Below are 19,847 nucleotides of genomic sequence, written 5' to 3'. Positions count from 1 at the left end.
TTAAGATTGAATGTCTTACATTTTGTTTAACTTGCAAATTTGGTAGTAAAATGAAAGTAATGGACGGATTTTTGACTATTTGGCCGGATTATTATTGACTATTTGGTCGGCTTTCGTGATTAGTGTGTCATTTTTAAAACAAAATTTAAATCAAGGTATTAGTTGACAAAAAAAATTTGATAAGATACTACTAATTCACAAATTGACTTAAAAACAAGGTATAGACAATTTTGCATTCGAATTAATGGCTTTTAGAGGTAATTAACAACTTTTTTTAGCCATAGTAATTTACAAAGGGGCCCTTTTTGAAGTATTAATTGACATATCTTTCTAAATTTTGAGAAATTATAAAATTTCAAGCAAGTAAAAGCCCATCACGAAGAGCAATTCCCTCTTATATACAAGAGAGCGAGACAAGAACCTAAATTGTGTGTTGCAATAGCAATAAGCAATCATTATAATTTCGAAGGACTATCCCTATCGAAGCAGAGTTATTAGTAACCGAACCATCAAAGTTAAGTTTCATTGTCCCTAGAGGAGGAGGGGAATAGTTTACCCAGATAGATCGAATTATTCAATCGTTTTGTTACTAACATTTTTAATTGGAATATCCAAAGAATTAAGGTGTTCTTAATAATGTCATGTTGTAAAAGATAATATGGTCTTTCAAAAACAATAAAGGGAGCATAAGCTCTCTCTTAGAAAAGAAGATTAGTTCTAGTTTTCTAGATGTTTTATAAAAGACATATATACGGAGTATTACTTTTGACGAAAGGTTTTGTTTAGGGGTGAAAGTAGTTTGGATAAAAACCGAAAACCGATCCAAACCAAACTGAACTAGAAATTCGGTTCGGTTTTTTCGGTTTTCGGTTTGGATTCGGTTCCAAAATCCTGAAACCGAATTATTTCGGTTTGGATTCGGTTCTGGTCCTAAAAAACCGAAAACCGAAATCCAAACCGAAATGTTTAAAGCCCATATAGATTCCAGCCCAATTCCCCTACATATATATAGCAAACCCTAATTTTCTCCTTCATTTTTCTGACTTTCGGCCACCTTCACTCCTCAATTCCTCTACTTCCTCACCAAAACCCTTCATTTCCTTCACTCCGACCATCGTATCTCACTCCGGCCACCGTATATTGTCTCCTTGGTCGAATATCAGTTCCTTTCTTCATATCTGGTGTTCGTAGACTTCGTACTCCCTCAATCCGCGACGCGCCACCACCTTCTATCGCCACCACCTCTCTCAGTCACTCAAAGGTAAGGATTTTTTTATTTACTCCTCTTTCATTTGTTTTTTTGAATTGGGAATTTGAATTATGTTCGAATTAGGAATTTTGAGTTATTTCTGGGAAATTAATTTATTATGTTCGAATTGTGAAATTGAGTTATTAATTTATTATGTTCAAATTGGGAATTTTGATTTATCTCTGGGTTATTATGTTCGAATTGATTCCATTCAAATTGGTGATGTTTTGTTCAATCTTTATAGTGATGTTTTGTTCTGTTATGTTCAAATTGGTGAGTACTTATGTTATTTTTGATAGATTCATTACTTTATGAGCCTTATTTTTGTAGTATAATGATTAATTATCATGTGTTTTTTTTTTCATTATGTCATATGTATTATGTAACTTGTTTATTTTTTGAATGTTAGACTTGAAGAATATGAAAATTACTGATCCAATCAACCCAAACTTGGTTGAGCTTGATTGAATGCATGAAGAGTACGCTGCCAAGAAGAAGAAGCTAATGCCAGATTTGAATGAAGCTGCTGCCAATCTGCCATACTGTCATTTTATGTTTAAGATTACTGTTGTGTTTGACTGTCTGTAATTTTTATTTTGGCTGGACAAACTTAAGTGTTGTAATTCGTGACATTAATTGTGGTGGTGGAAGCTTTGTCTAAAAATTTATGTTTTGTTCAGGAACAGATACAAAAATTAGGTCTTTAAAAGGCCCAAAACTATTTGTCCAATAACAGCCTAGAATTCAAGGCCCAAAAAAACAAGCCCAAAGAAATTCGGTTCGGTTTGGATTCAATATCCAAAACCGAATTATTTCGGTTTGGATTGGATTGGATTGAATCCAAATTCGGTTTGGATTCGGTTTCAAAAATCCAAAACCGAAATAATTCGGTTTGGATTCGGTTTGGGGTATAATCCAAACCGAATACCGAACTTTCACCCCTAGTTTTGTTAGCAATTGCCTCATACGAAGGGTATTGACTGCCTTACTCCGTAGACATACTTCGTATTAATACAAGAGAATCAATTACCTTACTCCGTAGAGCAAGAGGACATATACCGGAAATAAGGAATTTGTCCATAACTCAATTCACCCCTAGTATAGTAGTGGGCCAATCGACCAAATTGGTATAAAAATTAAAATTCTTGTGACACATTGGTATAAAAGTTAATACAGGCGGCAAATTGGTATAAAAGTTAGCAGCCTTGCAACATATTGGTATAAAAGTTAGCAAATAGCGATATTTGACCCTTTTTTTTGTTGCCAGAGAAAGCGAGTATCATATAATTGCTTATTATTATTATTGCTTTTAACATCTATAGTATTTTCTTAAGATTATTAACAAGTAATAACTAACAAAATTTGTAAGAGAAAATAGAATTCTCAAAAAAGGCGAATTGAAAGATAAAGTAATAAATCTAAAAGAATGGGAAAGAGGAGAACATATGTGGGAGAATAATTATTGATCAAACATTGTTCATATTGGCATATTTGTAGAAGTAGCAAGTAGCTAAATTACTTTTTTGTTATTTTTTATTTCATATACTCTAATTATAATTTGGAGTTTTAGAAGTGAGAACTATTCTAGAGAAGACCTAAGATTTCATGTCTTAAAACTAGTTGAAATTAGCTTAATGGTTATAAAATATAGAAATTAGGAACAAATTTATTTCTATACTCTTTTATATTGCAAAAATTGAAGGCTTAATGTAAAGCCATAAATGTGTAATTAAATCTCGATCTTGCATCTCCTCTCCTCTTCTCTTCTCTCCTCCTCTCTATCTTCTAGGGTTCCTCCAATTTCTTGGCCGTTTAGATTGCAAATAGCCTAATTTCTTTGGAAATTAGATTATTTTCGACCCTTTTCCTTTAATTTTCTTTAGTTTTGCTATTTAATTTTCAATAAATCTACATGAGTAATGTAGATATTCGTCCATCTCCCTATGGTGAAGTCATTAGTTTTTGTTATTTTGTTGTTCATTTTTGTTTAGGGTTTTTGTGTGTGTTAGGGTTTATTAAAAAAGTAATCATATTTTGCCCTATTATCAGTTCGTTGGTAAAGAGTTGTCCGGGATCACAACGGTTATCAAATCTTCAAAGGCGTTTAAGTGATCAGATGAAAGTTATCCTTACGGCTACAAGAAATCGTTAGACCGTCTCTTCGAAAAGGTTGAATATTCAAGCGATGTATGCGAAAGATGTACCACAGTGCAAGATCTATTCAACGATTGTAGCTTTTATGTAGGAAACCCTTATTTGATTCAAGTTTATGTATTTGTTGATTTAGATTTCATTTGTAGATGTCGTATGACTTTTGATTAATGAATTGATTTCTTTCAAAAAAAAAAAAATCTCGATCTTGCAATTTTTCTTGAATAACTCTTTTGCATTGTCTTGAATTTTACTCTATTTTATTTGATTTTATTTTTTCTATTTTTTTTTAAAAAAAAAAGTTCTTTGGCTGTTTTTGCTTTTTTAGAGTTCTAAAAATATTAGACAATATTTAACACTAAGAAAAAAAAAATAAAAAGTAATTTAATGTTTCAAATAAAATATTGTTTTGATTACTTTTTATTTTTTTCACACTTACTTCGACATGAAAAAAAGGCTAAACGTCGTTGTTTACTAACTTTTATACCAATATGTTACCTTATGTGAACATTTATACCAATTTGTCACATTTTGCTAACTTTTATACCAATATGTCGCAGGTTATAATTTTTATACCAATATGTCAGAAGGGTGCTAATTTTTATACCAATGCGACTAATTGTCATGTAGTAGTGTGCTTATATGTCATAATACCTCTAATTTTATTTAGTTGACACTTTTCTTTTATCACGTTTACCGACACCCTATTTTAACGAAAAACTCTAATTCTCGACATTGTAAAATTATAATAAGTGGATATTAATATTATAAACATTGAGACGATTCAAATAAGATCCCGCTTAACTATATTTTATCGTAGTTATAAATCACAAAATCTAGTTAAATTGTAGTTTGTGAATAACGTAAAAGTCAAATGGTGTCAACTAAAAAAACGGAGAAAGTATGATTTTTAACCTCTTTTCCAAGAAATTTTAATAGGTTTTGAGCTGCTTGAACTAACATGCACTTCATCCTTCAATCTTACTGTTGTTTGAATTATTCGGGGTTTCAGATTGGGATGGTGGCTGGGTAGGCTTGAGCCTAGTGGTTTACGACTAAAGGGGGTGGGGTTGGTGGTGGTGGTGGGGTGGGGGGGTTTCGGGTTGGGGTGGGTGGCTTGTAATATTTGTATAACTTCCTAATAAAAAATAGTGATTGTTGCAATATAAGAGGAACACATGATGCATATTTTAACTTGTGACTTTCACATATAATGTCATTGTGAATTGTTACTTTGTTAGCATTTGGTTACGTAGGGTCATAAACTTATTTCAAATTGGGAAAGGATTGTGTAAATTCGAACTCGCAGTCAGATAAATACGAAGTATAATTTATTGGACATTGTTTATAAGTTTTTTAATATGTCGTTTTTTGAGATAATAGGATAAAGTTTTTTGACATTTTATTGAAGTCATTAAAATTTTCATGAAATTAGAGGACATATATTAACATCTGGTTGGGTGGATGCACAATGAAACGGATTTACCCAATAACTTGTTTTCCTGATTACTACATACAAAGGTAATATATATACAGAGTATATGTGGACTACTATTGTATATACTATTATCAAAGTGGGGGAAAGTTCAATCATCAAATAAATACGACCTATTAATAATGTGTTGTCTTATTGGTTAAAAACTAAGAGCTCGTGTATAATAAATTATACAAAGTAGTTTTATCTCTATGATCGTGCCTTTGTGGGTTGTTTGGAGATAAAAACTCATGTATATACTACTACATATAAACATAATCCCGAAATTTGAATTACTAAAACAATAAAGAAGAAAATAACTTGAAGTTGAGTATAAACAGAATAATAATGATCCTAACCCAAAACTAATAAGACAATTTAGCCATTAAATATGCATTCCCTACACACTTCAAATTACGAATATGAAACCAAATAAAATCTTGAACTAACTTGACTATTATATATAGAAAAAAAAAAAATTAAGTCCATCTAAAAAAGAATCTAAAAAGAATTTTCTTAAAACAATAAATAAAAGAGCACATTCTAATTGGCAACAACAACAACAAATCCTTGTCTTAGCCAAAGTTCCCACCCCCCATCCCTCCCTACCTTCTCCTCCTTCCCCAACACAACCCATATATTTGCACTTTGTAATTGACAGATGTCTTCATGTCATCCTTTCTAACTCTCCTCCCCCCTTCCCCCCTCCCCCCTTCCTCTTTCTCTCTCCTCCAACTCTTCTCTCATTTGTCAATATAAGAGTAACACCATTTTCTTCAAACTAGTCATCTTATTTCTCCAACAATCAACATTATTATTCATCCCATTTTTCCTTCTTCTTTAATAACATAACAATGGTGGTTTTATCTCATCTTGCATTAGACCAATTCATCAAAACATGCAAACCAAACAATAACACCCTTTTTCCTATTGTAATCCCAACTATAGACTTGAATTCTCCAAATGCTAAATCAATGATCGTTAAGGCGTGTACCGAGTTCGGCTTTTTTAAGGTTGTTAACCATGGTGTTCCTACTCATTTGATGACACAGCTGGAAGACGAAGCTCGTAGTTTCTTTAGTTTGCCTCAAGCTCTCAAGGAAAGCGCTGGGAGTCCTAACCCTTTTGGGTATGGTAACAAGAAAATTGGTCGCAATGGCGACGTTGGTTGGCTTGAGTATCTTCTACTTTCGGCTTCTCCTGAGTTTATTACCCAAATTTGTGTCTCCATTTTTCCTGATAATCCTCATGTTTTCAGGTTTCGCCTCGCTCTTCTCTGTTTTCCTCTGTTTTTGCTCAATCACAATCTACTAGTAAATATATATGTAAATACTACCTCCGTTTTCGTGTTATAACACTTTATGTCAAATCGTTTCAAATAATATAAAATGATTGCTGAGACAAATCTTGTAATGACACGTATGTTCAGGTATGCCTTAGTGAACTACATAGCAAAAGTGAAGAAAATGGCGGTTCAAGTATTGGAAACAATGGCGGAAGGATTGAATCTAAAAGGAGAAGACAGGAATGCTCTGAGTAAGTTAATAAAAGACGACGAAAGCGACTCGTATTTCAGGCTGAACCATTACCCACCAAAGCCTGAGGCATTTGAAGCCATTAGTAGTGGTAGAAATTAGGTAGGATTTGGCGAACACACAGACCCTCAGATCATCTCTGTTCTTCGATCAAATAACATAGGAGGCCTTCAAATCTCTCTAACTGATGGAAGTTGGGTCTCTGTTCCACCTGATGATAATTCCTTTTTCATGCTTGTTGGTGACTCTTTGCAGGTAAACCAACCTTCCTATCTCGCTTCGCTTATTCTTTGTTTTATATTCGGGAATTCATGACAGAATTACGCGACAATCAGTGTTACTAATCTAGTTATACCATGTGTTTGGGTCCAATTTAGTCAAAATTGGGCCTGGGCACTAAATGATCCAATTAAAAGCCCAAGGTCAAGGTTCAACTCTCCAATTGCTCAAAAGTCAAAAGTCAGCCCACAAAGTAAGCCAATTGGGCTAAAGCCCAACCTCTCCAAGTATGATGAGGTATAAAAGCCCTCATATTAACACATTCAAGGGGAGAGTCATATTCTTACATCAGACACAACGACATCTCATAACATCATATACGAGATCAGACACAACATCACATGCATTATCTCATACACGGATTATTGCAATTCATATGCTCATTCTTGCATTGAGAAATACTCCAAAAAAGCCTCAAGCTACAAACTCTCTTGCATAGTGTCTTCCTTTTTACACATTGTACTGACTTTAGCATCGGAGGGGCCTTCCTCGGAAACACCCCCGAGGCTAGTTTACGTGTGTTCACTGTGCAGGAAACCTTCGGCCCAACACAGCTTGGATCGAATCCAGTCTTCTCCATTTTAGTGGACCTTCGGCAAGGTCCCATTGTTTTCAACCGAAACAATTTGGCGCCGTCTGTGGGGATGACTTTCAAAAATCTTTAAGCCAAATTCCTAACCAAGATCATCTTGCAATTATCTTAGCAGCCATGGCTAAGAACCGCAAGAGCAAAAGCCTCCGTCAAGGAGCGGGCGAAAAGCCTAAAACCCCTACACCATCGCCCTCGCCGGACCGGAACTCTCCCAAGGGTGCCGGCTCGGGGGGAGGATCACACAAGGAGGATTCCCTATCTCCTATAATGCATGACTCTCAATATAGGCCGGACCACTCTCGGTCTAGCAGGGGTCAGTCTGATCATAGGACATATTCGGTGTCCCGAAGCCAACCATCGGCTGCACGGCCTCATGCCCACACTCGGCCGGGGACCCCTTTGACGGGGCCCAGTTCGGAAGAGGTGGCAAGAGCGCTGGCAGTACTCATGGAGGCAATGAGGGCACAGAATATGCCACCGCCTCGTGATCGAACTCCTCCGCATACCCGGCATCAGCGGAGGAAGTTAGACCATGACGGTGGGAAGCTTCCTTCCTTCCGGGAACTGGAAGAGTGGGAGGAGGATTCTTGGAAAAATGAAAAACAGAGGAAGAAGAACTCTCAATTATTTAAAGGATCCTCATCCTCAAGACCAGCAGCGCATAAGAGCAGCAGCTCAGCTTCTCGGCCAGAATCTGCTCGCCGGGAACCTGAGACTGCTCGCAGAAGCGTCCTTGACCGACTCGGCGGCCAGGAACCGAGCGTGCGTAGTCGCCTCACGTTCCCTGCAGCCGAGGCCCAGACTTCCCAGCCAGGGACGAAAACCACTCCTACCTCTCTGAGAGGGCGGAGCGCGGTCCCTTCGGCCAGGAACAAGGGCAAGGCCATTATGCTTCCCGCTAGTTCACCATTCGAGCAATGGATACTAGAAGAGCGCGTACCCACGGTTAAAATACCGTCGCATATCACATATGACGGGACCACGGATCCGAAGGACCACGTGGCCTCGTATGAGACTCATATGCATCTTTGCCCCAGATCCGAGGCGACTTGGTGCAAATATTTCCCAACCACTCTCAAGGGGGTCGCGCAAGCGTGGATCTCCAAGGGAGTAAGGCAAGGCTCCATAACAGGTTGGGATGATCTGTCCTCCAAGTTCAGGAGCAAGTTTTCCACGGCAAACCGCCGAGAGAAGACTACCGCAGAGCTCATGGGTCTGCAACAGGGGGAAACTGAAAGCCTCCGAGACTACCTGACCCGTTTCAGTAACGAGTCATCAAGCGTCTCTCAGCTGGACCAGGGGCTAGCTGTTTTTGCAATGCAGAATGGCCTTCAGCCAGGAAAATTCCTAGACTTCATGGTCATGCATACCCCGCAGACCTTGGAGGAAGCTCTTAGTGCATCGGATAAGTTCATCCGAGCCGAAGAATGGAATAAAGCAAAAACCCAACCTCAATCCGGGGGAGGGAAACAGAGGCAAATACCCTTGTCTGAAGGCCAAGGCCATAAGGCAAAGGGAAAATCAAAGGCCTCGGAGCCATCTTCGGCCAGCGACCTAAAGAAGGACAGGTTTGCCTCATACACAGGCAGATACGAGTCCTACACTCCGCTCTCTCTTCCACGCGCCAAAATTTACAGTGTGACGAAGGAGGAGCAGAGTTACCGAAAGCCGAGACCACTCCCAGAGTGGTATCAGCGAAAAAATAAAAATCAGTGGTGTGAGTTCCACGAGTCTTCGGGCCACAACACTGAAGAGTGTATCCAGCTGAAGGACCAGATAGAAGACATGGTCCGGAAGGGATACTTGAAAAAATACATCGCGGATCACCGCGAGAAAAAAGAATCCGAAAGGTTAGCAAAGGACCCTCGGCAGGACCTTGATTTCCCTCGGAAAAACAGTAAAAAACCGGAGGGGAAATTCCCTCCGATCAATGTTATCTCGGGAGGAATATACTCTCGGAGGGAGCACAAGCGTCACCTTAGAGCTTTGACTCACCAGGTGAACAACGCTGACATTCAATCTCCCCAGTCGCCGGTGCCGAACATGACGTTCACAGCCGCCGACTGCCGGGGGATTACGTTCCCTCACGAGGATCCGTTGGTGATCATCGCCACGGTGGCCAACCACGACGTCAGTAAGGTCCTTGTTGACGGTGGCAGCGGAGCAAACATTCTGTTCCGAAAGGCCTACAACCAAATTAAGCTGAAGCCCAAGCACCTTACGCCGGTACCCTATCCGGTATACGGGTTCAATGGGGCTTCAACTTATCCAGATGGGAAGGTGACACTTCCTGTCACCATCGGTTGCGATGAGGCAGCCCGGAACGTCATGATTGAGTTTTTGGTCATCGACGCTCCTTCAGTGTACAACGTGATTTTGGGGAGACCCATAATTCACGAGATCCAAGGGGTCGTCTCAACTTATCATCAGCTGATGATTTACGTCTCAGACGCCGGCTTCCCCGAAAGGATACAGGGCAACCAGAAGGACGCCCGAAGGTGCAACTACCTCAAGCCATCCAGTAGTCGCCCAGATAACGACAAGGATGAGGAGGAGAAAGAAAAAGAAAGAGAGCCAAGCACAAAAAAGCCGAAAGGCCTAAGTGCTTCGGCCCAAGGATCAGTGCCCAGAGAAAAAGGTCCCGAAAGGGAAAAGGTTGACTCTTCATCTGAGCCGAAAGACTCAGAGAGCCAGCCGAAGAACACAAAGACTGGGACACCTGCTGACATTGGCAGCAGACCAGATTCTGAAGAGTCCAGTCCATCAGCAATGGACATGGACCAACAGACTGAAACAGCAGAGTTGGCCGAAGGAGATGCTGAGAAATGTGTAACAATCGGGATGGACCTTGATCCTAACACCCGTTGTGAACTTATTCAGCTCCTGCGGGATAACAGAGATGTGTTTGCTTTCTCGGCAGCTGATATGCCCGGGATAAGTTCAGACCTCATCTCCCATAACTGAAGGGTCCATGCAAGGCCTCTCAAAATTGGGGATCTTGTCCTTCGGAATGCTGCTGCAGTTCAGAAAGGCCGAATCCATGGGAAGCTCTCAGCTACATGGGAGGGACCTTATGAAATTTATGATGAGCTTCAGCCAGGGACATACCGACTTCGGCAGTTGGATGGAACTGAGTTGAAGAATCACTGGAATGCTGATGTACTGAAAAAATACCATGTGTAAACCCTTCGGGGCAGAACAATCTTTGTAAGTACATTTTGAACTAATGACAGGCCTTGGAGCCGCCATTTATATAAAATTTACAACTGTTTATCCTTTCAAAATTTTCTTTGTTCTATCTACTCTTTGAGGGTTTTTTATTCAGCCTCGTCTGAAGCCTTCGCCTTCGGGTAACTGGGTTTCAGATTGCTGACAAAACCTGTCTTTTTAAAGAACACCGGTCTTTCAGCTGAAGTCAAACTTCAGTAAGACTTGTTCTCCAAAGACATGAGTCCATGGACAATTCTGGGATATTGCCTTAACTGAGCCTTGTATCCCAGAGAGCCATTATCCGAAACATTGCCTTAAGTTGGCCCTGTGTTTCGGGTATCCATTTTTCAAAGATAGCCAGAAAATCAAGGATAACAGCAACAGTTGAAAATTTTTAAACCAGCCTCGTCTGAAACCTTCGCCTTCGGGTAACTGGGTTTCAGATGGCTTACAAAACTCAGTCTTTTTAAAGAACACTGGTCTTTCAGCTGAAGTCAAACTTCAGTAAGACTTGTTCTCCAAAGACATGAGTCCATGGACAATTCTGGGATATTGCCTTAACTGAGCCTTGTATCCCAGAGAGCCATTATCCGAAACATTGCCTTAAGTTGGCCCTGTGTTTCGGGTATCCATTTTTCAAAGATAGACAGAAAATCAAGGATAACAGCCTTTTTAAATCAGCCTCGTCTGAAACCTTCGCCTTCGGGTAACTGGGTTTCAGATGGCTTACAAAACTCAGTCTTTTTAAAGAACACTGGTCTTTCAGCTGAAATCAAACATCAGTAAGACCTGTTCTCCAAAGACATGAGTCCATGGACAGTTCTGGGATATTGCCTTAACTGAGCCTTGTATCCCAGAGAGCCATTATCCGAAACATTGCCTTAAGTTGGCCCTGTGTTTCGGATATGCGTCTTCTTTAAGAACGCTGGTCTTTCAGCTGAAGTCAAATTTCAGTAAGACTTGTTCTAAAGAGGTTAGTCCCAGAAAGCTAATATCCCAAGCATTGCCTTCAGTTGGCCCTGTGTTTCGGATATCCAACTTTCAGACAGTCAATCTTCAGTAAGACTTGTATCCCAGAAGCATTGCCTTAAGTTGGCCCTGTGTTTCGGATATCTATTTTGAAGAAGTTCAGAAATTGCTTATTCTGTGGGGGCAAGAAGCACGCAGTGCAGCTATGTTCGGCAGAGTTGAAGAAAAGAAACAGTAAAGCATTCAAAAATAAAGCAACTGAAAAAAAAAAAAAAAAAAATTTTGAGCTACAAGTTCAATAATTCAGTATCGGCAGCCGCCCACAAGCGGAAAATAACAGCTGCCGAAATACGTACATAAGCAAAAAAATAAAACTGCTGTACGACAAGGCAAGCTGAAGCAAAAAACAAGGCAAAAAACTCAGAAAGCGGCAAGTCTAAAGTTAAGCACATGATGAACCGCAAGATTCTGAAGACGACTGCCCGAGTTCCTATGCTTCAGCCGGGGGATCAGACTGATCAGCGTTGAGTCCCATGATGGCCTCAGCCCCAGCAGCCGAAGAGGCGGGCTTTGCATTTTGCCGAGCCTCCCTTTCCCTCTGCTCAGCTTCCAACTCCAGTCTTTCAGCTTCCTCTTCGGCTTCCTCAGCCTTAAGAATTTCAGCTTCAGCTGGAGTTGCATACTTCATGTGAGGGTCTTCGGGATTCTGGACCCACTCAGCACATTTAGACCAGTCCAGCTTCGGCTCAGCATGAAGGCAGAGTCTTCGGCATACTCGGAATCCGTTTCTGAAACCCATCTCATATTCCTCTTGGGTATAAACACGGACCTTGAGTGAAGCCTCAGCATCAGCCAGCTTCTTCTGGGTCTCCTCCAAGTCTTCCTTGGATTTCTTCAGCTGTTCAGCGACTTTGGAGGAGGACCCCTTCAGCTCATTCAGCTCTTGCTGAATTTGGAAAGCCTTTGTCTGAGCTTGGGCCACTTCAACTTTCTGGATCAGCAGTTGATCCTCAGCCTCTTGGAATTTAGCTCTTTGAGCTTCAGCAGCAGAAGCAGCCTCTGAGAGTTGGACGTCTTTGGCCAAGAGCAACTCTTCAGCAGCCATTCGGCTGGCTTCAAGAGCCTCTAGACGCTGCTGCACTTCAGCTTGTGCAGCAGTTCCTTCTTGAATTCGGCTCTCAATAGCAGCCTTGAATTTGGAGACGTCCACTCCCATATGCTCCTGGAGGAATTTTTCCCCTTCCATCAGTGGGGGAAAAACCTCCATCTCCATAGCATCGCAGAAGGTTTTCAGAGCTTCGGCAGCTTTTTTACCGTACTCCTCAACCTCCTGCTGCTTCTCTTCAGCTGCTGCTTGCTTCAGCTTAGCAAGCTTAACTTCCTCTTCAGCCACCTTCCTTTCGTGCACAGCAGCGTCTACCCTATCTTGTAGGGTATCAATCAGCTCTACAGTGAGAGTCTGATTGTGCACGAACTGAAAACAGGAAGACAAAAAAAAAATAATAAGTAATAAAAAAAAAATAGAGCTGAATTTCGGAGGAAATGAAGGAAAATTACCTGCATCATCAGCAGTTGGTTAGACCTGGCTGGGTCAGGAACTGATCTACTGGATTCGCCCATCCCAGCAGTGGCCTTCAGCGACCAGATCCTTGCCCTGTCTACTTCGGACATGCCAGCAAAACTGCCGAAGTAGGCTTCAGCTCCTTCTCGGTTTTGACCCCATATGAGGTCCCAGATGTGATCTGGGATTGGAATTCGGGGGGCCGAGAAACCCATTTCTCCAGAATGCAGAGTCTGGAAAGAAGGGAAGGACGACGATGGAGCTTGATTAGCTTTGGTTGTCTCAGCATCGTCCTTCTCAGAGGAGTCAAGTACTATGACCTCCTCTTCTTCAGGGGTGAGGACGAAAGCCTCAACCTCTCTTGCGATATCTGCCGTGAAGCCTTCAGCACTTGACATCACGGCATCTTTATTTCCGTGCTCAGCAGCACTCTCCTTGATTTCTTCTTGGACCACTCCCTTAGGTTCGGGAGTCCTCTGATCCACCTCCATCTCAGGAGGTGGCGGAGGGGTCTTTTGAGGAGATTGGGGTGTTGGCTGGGGAACCCTCGGCGATCCATTGCCTTCCTCAGGTTCCCTTATTGCGACGCCGATGGTCATCGGCCTCTGCTGAAAGTCATGAGGGCCGATGATGGCCATCCTTCGGCGCCTTTTCAGAAGGGGCTGCTCGTCCATATCTGAGTCTGAAGACTCTTGTATTTGATCTTCGGGACGAACAGGAGCTTTGCCTTCTCTGTGTCTGTTACTCTCTTCAGACTGTAACAGACAGGGGGGAAGAAGAGTGTGAGTAAAAAAAAAAAAAAAAAAAAAAAAAAAAAAAAAAAAAAAAGAAGAAAAGAAAAAAGTTGTCTGAAAGCTCACCGAGGTTTTCAGCAAAGCCTCGTCTTCTTCAGCTGCTCTAGCTGCAGCTTCGGCTTCAGCAGCTCTGGAGGACCCTTCTCCTCCTTCACAAGCCTCAAGTACCCGTGCAACCTCTTCGGCTGTGCGGGCAGCTTCAGCTTCCTCGTTCAGCAGCTGAAACCAAGGGTCTCTCTTCTTCCACCAAGGCTTCTGCCTCTGATACAGAGCAACAGCCTCAATTTGGAAGTGGGAAGAATCCAGATGAACTTCCCTATGCCTCGGCTCAGTGATAGACGGGGCCCGTTCAGTTACAACTCGCTCTCGGTTAACACCAAGACGAGCGTAGTTAATACCAACGTTGGTCTCGTCCCGCTCTGAAAAAAGGAAAGGGAAAAAGTTTAGCTCAGGTATGGCACAGCATAAAAAAGCAAAGCGAGAGAAGAAAAAGGTAGTTAAAAAGCCTCGGCCCCAGCCGAAGAAGCTTACCATCCTTAAACTTTCGGCTGAGGCCAACAGCTGCTAGCATGTTCTCTTGGAAAACGTAATGCGTATCGGGGAGCCAAGTCTCCGGGATATGCTGCATTCGACCACTTCCCCCCGGGTTCGGCAGCTTGTCGAAGATATGTTGCTGATCCAGGTTCGGATCCGACCCGTTATCTGCGGGGGGACCTAGACTTCCCATTTCGGGATCAGGCTCAGCTAAGTACCGGGGAGCGCTGAAGACACAAGGGTGGCCCGGATCTATGGGTGCCCTAACCCAAATCCATTGACCTCTCCAATCCTTGTCTGAAGAGTCATTTGGCCACATGGTCAAATATTGGGGCCGGGACTCAATCCGATACCACCCAGAACCATGGCTTCCGTGCCCACTCTGAATATTTGGCACTAGCCGATGGAGCTTTCTGAAGCAGTGCAGGTTCGGCACGTATCTGAAGAACTTGCAGACCCATAAGTATGTCATCACCCTTCGGATGCTGGTGGGGGTTAGCTGACATAGGGAAATGTTGTAATGGATCAGCAAGTCTCGGACGAAAACGTCCAAAGGGAACCTCAGCCCATACTGAAGCTGTCTCGTGTACACCCCCACATACCCCGGGGGTGGACGATGGATTCTATCGGATGCTGAGGGCATTCGGCACCAATATCCATCAGCTTCAAAAATGCCGTAGTGCAACTCAATTTGCTCGGCAAATCGATATTGATCGGCGTTCTCTACCCACCATGAGTAGGGGCGGTTCTTTATCATGGCCGAAGCGACTTCGGCATTCTCCCACTCTGAAAACCCAGGGAGGATATCCCAAAGGACAGCGGGAATTTCATCGTCCCGTCCAGAAGCACTCGGCTCATCCGTTCTTTGAGGAGGAGCCGAGGAAAGGGGAGTCGCCCTAATCCCATCAGCAGGGTCAGACTCCGGCCTTCGACCATTCCAGGTCCCAATCCTATTCCTAGGATCGGGAATCGGCCTTGCTCTTCTTGGAGCACGGGCTCTACCTCTAACTCCTCTTGCCATGGACTATTTCGAAGAGAAAAGTCGAAAGAAAAGGGGAAGGAGTTCGAATTCGAAGAAAAATAAACTGAAATCAAAGGAATTTACCTTAATCTGAAGCGAAAGTTGCCGGTTTACGAGTTCGTAGTGGCAAGTCTCAGTTTCTAAGCTCAATGCTCGGGGGAATTTGCGAAGTTTTGATACGGATTCTTGGATTCTCTCTCGAAGAATTCTGGGTTTGTGTTGGTGAATAAGTGAGGAGAATGACGCGCCTCTGTTTATATCTCCAGGTACGGGATACGAAGAGTCTGTGCTTTAATTTCTCTTAAGTACCCACTAAGTAACCATTAAACACATGTCTTGTGATTAAACCGCCCATTATCCGTCCAACTTCCGCAAATCATTAACCGTTGTTATCTCATTAATTACGGTTTAAATTCAAATTTTTGGATCAATTAAATCATTTACTTCCCTCCTTTTCTGAGTTAAATCAAACCCGACCCGTCATCCTTCCGAATCGGGTCTGGGGGGCAAGTTGTTTGGGTCCAATTTAGTCAAAATTGGGCCTGGGCACTAAATGATCCAATTAAAAGCCCAAGGTCAAGGTTCAACTCTCCAATTGCTCAAAAGTCAAAAGTCAGCCCACAAAGTAAGCCAATTGGGCTAAAGCCCAACCTCTCCAAGTATGATGAGGTATAAAAGCCCTCATATTAACACATTCAAGGGGAGAGTCATATTCTTACATCAGACACAACGACATCTCATAACATCATATACGAGATCAGACACAACATCACATGCATTATCTCATACACGGATTATTGCAATTCATATGCTCATTCTTGCATTGAGAAATACTCCAAAAAAGCCTCAAGCTACAAACTCTCTTGCATAGTGTCTTCCTTTTTACACATTGTACTGACTTTAGCATCGGAGGGGCCTTCCTCGGAAACACCCCCGAGGCTAGTTTACGTGTGTTCACTGTGCAGGAAACCTTCGGCCCAACACAGCTTGGATCGAATCCAGTCTTCTCCATTTTAGTGGACCTTCGGCAAGGTCCCATTGTTTTCAACCGAAACACCATGTATTATAGTGTTGTATCTTAAAGTTTGTATGATAAATGAAATTGAAGGTTTCATAAGACAAATGGATTAAAATGGCAAAACATTTAAGGTGGAATAGTGATCATGGGACGTTGGATGTTTGATAGTGAGGTCTAATTAATATGGTAAGCAGTCAAAAATTATGATTAGATCATTATAGGATGGAGATACATTAAGTTTCTAGCTAGTTCAAATTCTCTTGTTTTGGGTGTATCTTTCAAATTAAAGACCTCTTGTGCTAAATTCCCTTTGTCACGTAAATTGTGCAATCCTTTTGCAACCAACTTGTGAATGTGTATAAAAAATACAAAGTATAATTTTTTTTAAAAAGTATATAAAAGTTAGCTGAAGCTTATTAGTTGTGTCGCATCATGTCAACTTTAAAATAGTATAAAAGTAAAAGGAAAAAAAAGCTAGTGTTTTACGACATTAGAACATGCAACCTAATAAGTCATTATAAGTGACTTTATAAACACGCAAACTATCTCATAGTTAAACGACAAATGAAAAACGATAAATTTAAATTTTACTTTTTTTACGATAAATTTAATTTAAATATTCTTATCTACTTTTCCTCTCTATACACCTAAAAACAACTCTAAATTTTTACCATAGAGACATATTGATAAATTTGGGCAGTGTTTTAGAAGGCTGGACTCGTTAACACTGATTGTGGCTTAAATTTGTACGGTCATATTGCTTTGGTGGGGATACGAAGAACAAAATTAATGTGTTCAAACTATACATTTATCGATCGGCTGATTTGTTCAGAATTGAGGGTTCAAATTTATAATTCAATAATGAAATATTCGAATTAGTTTTGACGGCTATAAATTTGTCAAAATTGAGGGGTCAAATTCATAATTTTAATAATGACATAATTTTATTATATTTACACAAACGATGAGATAAAATAATAGTATTCATACTACATTTTTTGACCAGTGGTAAAATCTAGTATGGATTTGGACACGTTCCATTAAAAGTGAAAAAGTTAGTTTGAAATTCTATGATCCTATCCGTTTGTGTACTTGTTTGGGAAGGTACCAATATAATATTGGTGTACTAGCGTCATGGTAAGGTTCACAAATCATGTGTTCATTGCGATAAAAGTTTGTGCAATTGTTTACATATATGAAAGGTGACGTTTATCCGCACCATAATTCCTTTGTTGACTTAAATCAGATGTTGTGGTTTTTATAAATGTCACAATTGGTTAATACGATTTGAGTTTGAAATTAGACGTTTTTATTCACAGATACATAAGAATATCAATTTTAATTAATATTTTTAGAGTTAACTTGAAATGTAAAATATCTCAATCTACGTCGAAATTAGTCTTTCAATATCTAATATACTTTACATAGGTGCGAAGTATTATTGGTTTGAGTCAGATTGTCAAGTCAAGATTTTTTGTCAAACTAGATATTGATAGTACAGAATAAGTCCGAATAATATTTAAACATTCCACGACCAATACCATGTGGTCTATGTCAAAAGGATGGAATGTCCTTAATTTTTTTTCCTTAATTTTTTTCCAACCTTATCTCATTTTAAGAAAAGAAGTGTTTATCCCGTGTGAAATATCTAAATTATTGTTTTGTTGATTGTAGGTGATGACTAATGGAAGGTTTAAGAGTGTGAAACACAGGGTTTTGGCTGACAACAAGAAATCAAGATTATCAATGATCTTCTTTGGGGGCCCACCTTTACGTCAAAAGATAGCACCTTTACCTTGTATTATGCAACAAGGGGAAGAAAGCTTGTACGAAGAGTTCACATGGTGTGAATACAAAAATTCAGCTTACAAATCTAGGTTGAGTGATAATAGGCTTTTACGCTTTGTAAAGAGAAAAGTTATTTAGTAGTTATGTCTTACGTATGTATTAGAGTTAATTTTGGTGGTTAAGATTTTGTAAGATACAACTCGTAACAAAAGTCATGGTAAGTTACTTTTACATAGGAAAAGATAAATTTAACAATCAACTTTTTGAGTAATTATTGTCTACTCTTGAACTTGTCTAGTATGTCTTAAGTATATAACATTAAGGCTTTGTTTGGTTCATCTGATTTAATTATATTTAAAGTTATATTATATTGTTAAATAGTATATTATCGCATTTGAACTTTGTTAAATTTATATTATTTTGTTTGAAATATAATAAAATAAGAAAAAACAATAGGACGGCCTTAGGCCTTTAGCTTTAATGTACCTATAATATATGAAGGTAAGGAAAATTCAAGACTGCTCTTTAATCTCAAATATCTTAAAAAAATCTCAACAAAGATAAACTTATTTATCTAGCTATTATATGGAGATATAAATATACTAACATCCTTTTCATTTCTTATCATCCATTTTGTAATTTTAGTTATTGCACATACCATATATAAAATACGAAATATGAAATTTCAATACTCCTCCATCGTGCATCCCTACCTATTAATTGACAAAGACATGATAATTCATTTCCTTTAAAAATCAAAGGATCATGCTCTCTTATTTTTAAAAAGGTTGTTACAAATAAGTGAGTGTATATGTAAAAAAAAATAGGTACTTCGCATAAAAAAAAATGTCAATTTCATTTAAAAAATAATTGACCTTTACAGTTTTTTTGTCCAATAGCTGTGACCCAGACATTTGGTTGGGAGTGAGGTATAAAGGGGAGGGCAAGGGAATCACCACCCTCAAACAATCAAATAGCCTCACTTAGCTTGGCAAGATACAAACCCTAAACCTCTAAATCTCTAAGATTTGAGGTTATAATCTTACCAAGTGAGTCGAACTTGCCTGCTAGAGTAGAAGGTAAGAGAATAGTGCAAAAATTAAGAAAGGAAGTGTAAACACTTCCTTTTTTTTTAAATGCATCACTTGAGTTTTTACACTTTGTCGAGACACAATTTTGACCATCAATATCTTTGGATAGAAATTAGTAAAAATAATTTTTTTAAAATTATGTTATGAAAGTAGATATTGTAACAAATCTAATAATATAATACATGATCATGTTAATAAATTATATAGTAGTAAAAAAATTAAGTCAAAGGTAACATATGACAACTGTAAAATCTCAACGGAGGGAGTCATATTTAAATAGTGTGAGTCGAACTTTCAAAACTCTACTAGTCGAACTTACAAAAATAAAAGGAGTATGAGTAGAAGGACGAAAACATGTGCAGCAGGAGTAGTGATAGACTACTATCAGGTATGGGCTTGTTGGGCCCATACCAGAGGCAAAAATGTAATTTCGCGTATTACTTATCATGTTGTAAAAAAGTAGTCTATTTCCTCTTAATAACAATATTCAACACTATAATAACAGTATACAAATCAAGAATAACAATATACAAACCAATAATAACAGTATACAAATTAATAATAACTAAGCACCGGCAAAC

The 19,847-nt window shown here is 39.9% G+C and overlaps 1 long non-coding RNA gene and 1 pseudogene across 1 annotated transcript; both read left to right on the top strand.

Annotated features, from left to right (window-relative positions):
• Positions 1–790: 790 nt before the first annotated feature.
• On the top strand, positions 791–1,913 carry LOC110728443. The gene is made up of 2 exons (XR_002512684.1): positions 791–1,261; positions 1,659–1,913. It is a non-coding gene; the product is annotated as an uncharacterized LOC110728443 (long non-coding RNA).
• Positions 1,914–4,985: 3,072 nt separating this feature from the next.
• Positions 4,986–18,491, top strand: LOC110728567 (annotated as a pseudogene).
• The last annotated feature ends 1,356 nt before the right edge of the window (positions 18,492–19,847 follow it).

This window comes from Chenopodium quinoa, unplaced genomic scaffold, assembly GCF_001683475.1.
Source record: "Chenopodium quinoa cultivar QQ74 unplaced genomic scaffold, ASM168347v1, whole genome shotgun sequence".
Classification (NCBI taxonomy): domain Eukaryota; kingdom Viridiplantae; phylum Streptophyta; class Magnoliopsida; order Caryophyllales; family Amaranthaceae; genus Chenopodium; species Chenopodium quinoa.
Note: the sequence above shows the minus strand (reverse complement) of the source record. Positions and strands in the feature narration are given on the sequence as shown.